The sequence below is a fragment of the Neltuma alba genome, unplaced genomic scaffold (assembly GCF_004799145.2).
Source record: "Neltuma alba isolate B1F8T4 unplaced genomic scaffold, ASM479914v2 tig00012970_pilon, whole genome shotgun sequence".
Taxonomy (NCBI): Eukaryota; Viridiplantae; Streptophyta; class Magnoliopsida; order Fabales; family Fabaceae; genus Neltuma; species Neltuma alba.
In genome coordinates this window covers 2,642-12,138 of record NW_021637329.1, presented here as the reverse complement: position 1 = coordinate 12,138, position 9,497 = coordinate 2,642, and the positions used below count along the sequence as shown (strand labels likewise).

General features: G+C 34.9%; 1 pseudogene; it reads left to right on the top strand.

The window, feature by feature from the left end:
• Positions 1–340: 340 nt before the first annotated feature.
• Positions 341–3,440, top strand: LOC114733137 (transcription factor bHLH30-like; annotated as a pseudogene).
• The last annotated feature ends 6,057 nt before the right edge of the window (positions 3,441–9,497 follow it).

Genomic DNA, 9,497 nt, shown 5'->3' with positions numbered 1-9,497 from the left:
CAATAGTCCACACACACAGCTTGAGTTCAAATCCAAATTTGAATGTTCATAAAGAGAATGCCGTGAGAAGAAAGGAAAGGGACAACATGCCATGAGCACTCAAAACTCCCTACGCACTCTCTCTCTTCTCTCTCTCTCTCTCCCCCTCTCAGCTTGTGCAATATAATTAATTAGAAATAGAAAAAACAAATAAACATGCCAAAAAGATACCAACAAAAAGCACAAAATAAATTTATATAAAAAAAAGAGATAAGAAGAGCCATTATCTCACCCTCTAGCCCTCCACAGCAACACCTTCCCAAGCTAAGTAATGATACAGTTTTCGGTCTAACACAGACATCAAACCCCCCCTGCCCTTTTCAGATTTCAACCAAATTCACAGAAACATAGAAAGAAAGAAAAAAAGAAACTTGCATCATATATATATATATATATATATATTGACCCAGCATGAGAGAACAAGAACAAGAACACATCCCTTATTGATATTCATCTCGGAGAGAACAAGGTTTTTGTCGTACTTTTCATTCATTTCTTCTTTAGTTATCTAATCCGTTAATTGCACACACGCGCATGCTTTGAAGAAAACCATGTTTGCGTTCTACTTTTTCTGATTAGTTTGTGTTTTGTTGTGTTATCATACGAATAGAAGGATGAAAAAAGAGGAAGATCGAGGACAGTGTTCATCATCTTCTCAAGCCATCAATAACATTCAGAGCTATCAAGAACAGCTTCTTCTTCACCAAATGATGAGGCAGCACCAGCAGCAGCCAAGCGTCGACGTTTTCGGAGGTAATTCTTCTAATAACAACAATAACAATACCAACAACGAAAGAGGATTGATGTTCCCTGAGGTTTCTCCAATCTTTCATCCGCCGCCGCCGCCACAGCCGCCATGGTCTCTCCCTCCTGTTCACTCGTTCAACCCGGTCCGAGACAGCGACCAGCAGTTTTTGGTCCCTCCGCCTTCCTCTTCGCTCTACGCGGGCCTCTTCAACCGGAGGGCTCCTTCTCTGCAGTTCGCTTACGATGGTCCGTCCAATTCCGATCACCACCATCTCCGGATCATCTCCGACACCCTCGGGGTCGGACCCGTGGTGGGTCAACCGGGCTCAGCTCCCTTCGGCCTCCAAGCCGAGCTGGGCAAGATGACGGCTCAAGAAATCATGGACGCCAAGGCCCTCGCTGCTTCAAAGAGCCACAGCGAAGCCGAAAGAAGACGCCGAGAAGAATCAACAACCATCTAGCCAAGCTTCGAAGCTTATTGCCCAATACAACCAAAGTAAGTATGAACCTACACAATTATCACTAAAATGCTCACATTAACATAATCAATTACTCTAACCTTGTTTTTTTTTTTCTTTTTCCATAACGTCAACCGTCAAGGTTGATTTCTCAAAAAGATGAAATCTTTTTTCACACCCGAGATGTTGAATATTAGTATAATAATAAGAACAGATTTAGTGAACTCGAAAGCTCTCTTTCTTTAACGTTTGTGATCTGTGAATGAATCTATTTACTTTAGAAAACGAGAAGCAAAACAGTGTTATTGTACCATCCCTTTTCTTTCCTCTTTTTGGCTTTTCTAGTTCTTGGTGTTTCTTCATTTTATACCCATATGTGTGTTTATATGGTTAGCTTTCTTCTTCTCTTTTCCTTTTTCTGAGCCGTTGTGTGGTAGTTCCGAGGACATAAAGCGAGGAACAAGAGGAAAAGAGAAATAGCGTCAATGTCGGTTGGTTGGTAAGGTTAAAGAGAAACCAAAGAGAGGCAGTTGAAAAGCCACAGAATAGAATTTCTTGCCGGGAATAACAATAATGTGTTATGTATTGATCAGTCATACTCAGTTCGAGAATGAAAAGAAATAAAGCCTGAGAGACAAACTAGCATCCTTGTCAGTTGTCACACCCTAGATACCACATCCTAGATACGGATACCTATGTAAATATATGTGTGTACAGATTTAGACATATATGCCTCTTCAGATTCCTTCCTGTTGCACAATATGAAACCCCTCTCTATTATTTGTTCAGTGTCATCATTCCCATTTAATTAACAGTTTTGTATAATAATAGCACAAAAAGAAACCCAACCCCATCAGTTTGATTTAACTGATCGATCACATTTGACCCACACAATATATTCAAACTTCTTATATAGTATGAACCAAAATATATATATAGAGAGTCGTATTTATCATTATTATTGTGTTTGATCCGTCTAAAACACTCTTGTCTGCTGGGATACGAAATAGGTAAAATCTTTATCTGATGCATATTAACAAATCCATACGAAAATGTCATGTTCATGAATAGTGCAGCTTGCTATCATCCGCTCTGATAGATACCTAATTTGTTACGAAATTTTCCAATAAAAATTGTATGTATGCCTTTACTGCATCATTGACTAGTTTACAAACAGTTTCTTTACATGGGATACTTTTGGTTCATAATCTTCTAATAACCAGAGCATAATATTAATTATCTGCAAGAAATGTACGCGTGTACTATGTATATATTCCAGACTAAGTCAAAAGTCCTGAGAATTTCTCCAAGAAAGTATATATACTGAAGTTTTAAATTTCCCGTACTTTGTTTCTGTGTGTACGTAGACAGACAAAGCTTCATTATTAGCAGAAGTAATCCAGCATGTGAAGGAGCTGAAGCGTCAAACTTCAATAATAGCAGAAACAAGCCCAGTGCCGACAGAAACCGACGAGTTGACGGTGGACGACGCTTCCGATGAGGAGGGCAGGTTCGTGATCAAAGCCTCGCTTTGCTGCGAAGACAGGTCCGATCTCTTGCCGGACCTCATCAAGACGTTGAAGGCCCTCAGGTTGAGAACCGTGAAGGCAGAGATCACCACGCTCGGCGGACGCGTTAAGAACGTCTTGTTCGTCACCGGCGAAGAAGAAGATCAGCTCAGTGGCGGTGGCGAGGAGCAGGGACAGCATCAGCATTGTATAAGCTCCATCCAAGAGGCTTTGAAGGCAGTGATGGAGAAGAATGGTGGTGGTGATGAGAATGGGAATGTTAAGAGGCAAAGAACTAATAATAATATCAATATCCTCGAACAAAACAGGTCTTTATGATTAGGTTTTCGACTTCCTTTACCATCTTTGTTAACTGATTTGCCTCTTATATCATGGCTAATATTCTTTTTATCTTCCTTGGGGTGTGCTTTAATTACTGGTTTTGATAGTGTGCTGGAAAATATCGTTCTAAATATTACGTAACATATATAATGTATCTTCTTCTAGGCTGTTCTTTCTTTGTCATCATCGTCATGCAGTGAAGCCAGTAGTGTTAATGTGGCTTCTGTCATGACCAGTGTCATTGCTTGAGTTCAGAGAGAAAATGGGGTCCATAAATATTTCATAACTATTCATTATTATATGCAGTGGAATTTATTTTGAGGGGCAATCCCTGGAGATACAGTAACTTAATGCTTCAGTCTTGTATATTCTGGGGGGACCTTGTTGACCCTGACACTACCTTTAATTTGCTTTCTCCTGTTACGAGCTTAAGCATATATATTCCAGTGTGCAGCACTGACACCGTGAGTACTGTTGAAGTAAGCTTCTGAACCACTTAAAAACATTTATCATAGTATAATTCTTAGCATGGGAATGGAAGATCAAATCGAACATGATGAAATGAAGGTTTCTTATAGTTCATTGGCCGAATATTTTAAGCAGTCTCTAAATTAAAAGTGATATATATATATATATATAAACTCATCATCATAATCCAAATCTTGTGAGACAAAAATATTTTGTCTGATATACTGTCATGTTTTTTGGGGAGAAAGAGGGAAGGGATCTTTTTCGTGAGAAGAGAAACCTTAGATAAAGTCCCAACATAGAAAATGAAGTATTGATGGCTCCGTGAAACCGATCGAACCCATATGTGTGTGTGTGTGTGTGTGTGTGTTGCAGCTTGGGCTACCAACAGCTCTATCCTTTTTGTTCTGTAATACTATAATGAACACCTCTCTCTCTCTCTCTCGCGTACTATATTGCATGGCATTTATGTATGTGTGTTCCCATGTGGGAAGGTGACGAATGAGTTATCGTCATGGACGGTCTGTGTACGTTGTCACCACAGGGATAGGGGCCCCACTCATATGGGAAATTGAATCGCCACCTTCCATCACACCATTAACCTTAGGGTTCAATTCGATCGTACGAATTGGTAGTCCAAATTCTTAGGCTTACCCTGCATGATGAAGCATCTACCTCCCTTGTTCTTTCTGTTCACACAATAATAAATATCTGAACATTAGAGACAAAATCATGAGACTGCATCTTCCTCAGTGTCACGAGATCAAAGGTGATCGACGACGCAATTTATACATGCGTACATATATAGTATATATTTGATTAAGGATTTTAGGTCCAATTGTATGACAAAAGAAATTAAAATAGAATTACTTAGCTTGTTCATAATATATATATATGCAGATCAAAACGATATGTCTGCTTCTGATCCTGTTAATATAATCTGTCACTGACATTTGGGGAAAAAAAGTACTACGTTAACATTTTATGCGTGCGCAAATTCTTTTTTTCATATGAAAGCATATGATTTATATATGTTTGGTTCTGATCATAGAACCATTAATCTTCTACAAGATGAGGTGGTGGCCGGAACCCTATCGGTATGCTGCAAGAAATCCGATGTTTTATGGATATTATCGGAGAAAGCTGATGGAGTAGTGAAGATTGGATTGTTATAATTACTGATAGATTCACTTTAGAAGCTTCAGATTGGAACAAACAAAAGGTGGGCATATTCCTCAGAGAAAGAAGGAAGTTACTGAGAAAGATTAGAGGGTGCTGACATTGCAACCAGAAATACAGGTATAAGAAGTCATAATAGTCGCTCCCGTAGTAAATATTAGAATTAATTAACTAATTTATAAAAATTGAAAAAAATTAGTTATGTTAGTTATTTGTATAAAATATGATATGTTAATTTTCCTGAAGTATCTGCATAGTTATTTGCATTGAAAATTACCTCTTAATCCATACCTCTCAATATGTGTGAGGAAAATTTGGAAAAATGATTATAAATTTAAGAGACAAAATAGATCAAGGTCTTATATTTAGAGTAAAAAAAATCTTCTATTAGCTCTTGTATTTAATAAATGTAGTAGAAGGTAACCTGACTCTCTTTTGTGTGTGTGTGTGTTTGTGTTTTTGGAGTTGTTTGCTTATGGTAGCGTCAGTTTTATTTTTTGCAAAAAAAAAAAAAATCAAATCAGTAATAAAATTGATGATCTCATATTGATCGGATCAGTTGAATTTATAAGCTGCCTTCATTGCTTAAACAATAAAGTTAAGAATTTCCGGTTAATATATTATTCGTCCAGTAAATTAAAGCCAAAAGAAAACGACATCCGGAGAAAATTTCATCATGCTCCTTTCTCAAACTATTCTACAATTTTTATAATAAAATTATAATACCCGTGAATGTGATATTAAAAATCATAATAATACTGTAGAATAATTTTTGAGAGAATGGCAACAAGGTCTCAAAGAATGAACATATTCACAAAAGAATCTTATAAAAACTGAGTAACTTATAATGATAAGTTTCAAAATAGGAAATAATAACAAGTTTTAACTACTCACTTGTTATTGAAAATTTTTAATAATTATCTTTCTTTTTTATACCTCATAGCAATTCTCCCTAATTTTTTTATTATAACTTTTTCTAGTTAAATTAAATATTTTTTTTGCGTACATACAAAGTTTTTTTTATCATAATTTTTTTTTGTTAGACAATTCTATTTGATGTACTATTTTTTATTAGATATATGTACATCTTCTAATGAGAATTTGAACTCTTTTTTTTTTGGGTACAAAGAGAGGGTTGAAACAGACAAAGGCAAAAAAAATTTATGTGCATTAGGCATTTTTCCTCTTTTTGGGCTAAGATGTTGGGCTATTGGATTGTCTAAAGATTATTGGATCCGAAGTGAGATGTAGTTCAGTGAGCCCATTTGGGAGATTGGTACGAAAGAGAAATGGAGAGATCCAGTGACAAAACGCACATCAAAAGGGAGCCATGCAGGTAAACTATGAAAGTTGCCATCATTTGTTGAAAAAATAATCTTGAGTAATTTTCATAATATTAATAGAAACTCTGTTAGGTCCTAAATGTATATAGGATGGAGCTAGTTAGAGAATTAGTTCAAACACATCCTAAAACCTGGCTCGATCTTATTATTTTTTAACTAAATTTGTATGCACTCTGATCGAAAATAATCTTGTTTGAAGTATTGTCAAAAATTAAATATAGGCACCTCTTTTCACAGAAATTTAAACTTTAATTTACCATATTATGAGGAGCGGGCTTTTCCCGTCCATATTAGTTGCTTAATCTTTTTTCCTAAAAAGAAAGAAAAAGGCTTTTAAGGCTGTTCCGACCCAACTATTTGTTTTAGTTTGCTTGCCTATGCTGTCGGTGGAAGCATTTGCCTGTTTGCTTTGTCCCTCTTCTTTTGGGTGGCGGACCCGCCGGGGAGAGAGAATTACCATAAAATCTCAATAAAAAATAATTATTAAATTTTTTTAATAAAAAGTAAGAAATTGTTAATTTTTATACTAAAATTTATCATGTCAAGCTATTATTATTGGGACATTTTAATAAAGAAATCGTTTTTGACCTTTTTAATAAAGAAATCGTTGAAGCAATGAAATCCTAATATTAATGAGTCAAATTTAGAAATAAAAATTGAAACATAAGTAAAAACAGTAGAAAATGAGAAAAGAAAGGTAAACAGACCATCATTACACGGCATGTCTATTTTTTTTTTTTTGGATTACTCCATCCGGTATCCGAGGGAAATAGGCGTCTTTCAGCCGTGACAACGTCCCCAGACTAATCCGGATTCGGGGGCTTGCAAGGATCCATACAGACGGCGCCCTCTGGCCCTTTGGAGTGCTGCGTTCCACATCTTGAACCCGAGATCCGTGGTTAAGCTAGGACGACCCCAGCCAGTCGACCTATCCCCGCGGGGTTCCACGGCATGTCTATTTTAAACTCTATTGTATGCCGTATCTTCTTTTCTTTTCTTTTCTTTTCTTTTTTTAAATATTAGGCACTTGGCTTCCTCCAATTCTGAGCTTACTCGTTAGTCATTATCTTCTGGGCCGTCAACATTTCTCCTTCCCCTTAATTTATTGTAATGCGCTGCCCACTTAACGCTTTAAGACTAATAATGCCTCATCTGTTCAATATTTTCGTGACATTCCCCCTAACCCCATTTGTTCGTTAATTTTTTTAAATAATGTCACCTTGTTGTCTGAAAAAAAAAAAAAAGAAGCTAAGGTGATTTCTTTTTGGAAAACTTATTTTATCATGTCTTAAGAAAATGTTGTAAAAATTATTTTTTGCTGAAAAGAAATTTTATAAACCGAAATCATCCAATAAAGTTAGAGAACAAAACAACATATCTTAGATTAAAACACAAACCAACATACTCCCATCCTACTTTCTTCAGTCAAAACCCCATCTTCAGTGTCTCCATTCAATAGCTTTAACAAAAGAAGTTATGTATATTTTTTTAAAAAAAAAACACCTCCTTAATAGTAGTCTTAGCCAGCAGCAACTAAATTTCAATCTAATCAAATTAGTTAAATGTGTCACTTTTCTTATAATTAACTAACTTTTTTAATCTAATCAAATTTGTTAAATGAATATTATATTAAGAACAAGAGGAGTATATTTTGGAAAAAAAAAAAACTCCTTAATAGTAGTTTTAGCCAGCAGCAGCTGAGTTTCAATGGGAATCCAGAGCATGATTCCTGATAAGTTTTTTTTTTTTTTAAAGTATTTTTAATCAAGATGTCACATCTCCAACTACAAGTCATCATGACAACCTTATGGGTGTAGGGCACATATTATTGATTATTGGATTAAAAAACACACTTTTTTTTTTCAGTTCGTTATAAACAAAATCCTAAAATGCTTCTTCCATTACCATTGCTTTTGCCAGAAGAATGGATGCTGCCTTGCATTTCCTCACAAAATTATCCAACAATCAATCGAAAGAATTCCTTAACACAAAACTCACACAGCAGCTTGTAATACGAAAACTACCCATTCTTTTTAGAAAACGTGTTATTATAATAAGGATGGAGGGTGTTTGGGCAAAAACACTTTTAAAAAGTGAAAAACTCTTTTTTATATGCATATCTCAAATTTTGTAAAGTCACTTTTTATGTCATGATTTAATTTTCATCCAAACATTTTTTGATCTTCTTGGTGCTAACACTTGGATATTTTAATTAGCGGTTTCTTATAATAAGAATTAGAAGGTTATTTAAAAACAATCATTTCTTCCTATTATTAATTTTTATCTAATGTTAAACATGACTTTCATGTAAAAATTACTGTTTGACCCTTCTCTCTCTATATATATATTCCATTTCACAAACAAAGCTCTTGCAACTTCTTTTCCATACTCAACCCTGAATGACACAGAAGAGGGTCAAGAGAATTTAAAATATGTGGGTGGCTGTTAGGCACCGAATCCAAACAATAGAATTATGGGCGTTATGAAACTTTTACCCTTATCCGATAATAACTCGTCTTGACACGTGCCCCATCCACCGTCAAACAGCCTTATTATTCTACCCATATCTATGACCATATCTTAACTCTTTATTTCTTAATATAAAAACTTGTTAAATTTTTAATTTAATCTTAAATATAAAATTTTAATATACTTTATCTTTTATATGTAACTTTTTTTTTAAAAATAGTCATTGTGATAGTTACACATGTTAAATATTTCATCAAATAACATATGATTAGCAAGGGTATTCTAGAAAAGACAATACCTATTTATTACAAACAACTAAGGCCCTATTTGGATGTCCCTCCAAACCATGGTTTGGGAAAGAAACCAGCCAAACAGGGGCAGAAATGTGAAACCATGTTTGGGGTCAAACTATGGTTTGAACCCCAAAACCATGGTTTCGGCAGAAGTGGTTTGAAGTTGCTTCTGGCTCAAATTTTCCAGACATTGGTATGGGCCCAACAGCATATGACAAAGCAGCTCCCATAATTGATGCCTCACTCTTCATTCCACACTCGGTTCTTCATTATTTAATCTTATAATTTAAAATATATATACATATTAATTATTATTAGTTATATTATCTTAATATTATAATTATGTTAGTAAAAATTATTTATTAACAATTTTATTTCTTCAAATCAAAATATATTATAAAATCTATCCCTTATATAATTATAATATTAATTTATGCTTTTTTAGTAATTTACACATATAAAAAGTGCTTCTGGTAACAACTATCCAAATACTCTTACTTCTTAGAATCACTTTTTCATAAAATCTATTCTCTCCAGAATCTATTTTCCAGAAGTTATTCTCCAAACCATGGTTTGGTTTTATCCAAACACACCCTAACTTTCATTGCCAAGAGCATTTTTCAAAAGTGTTTTCACACAAATCGAGATAAA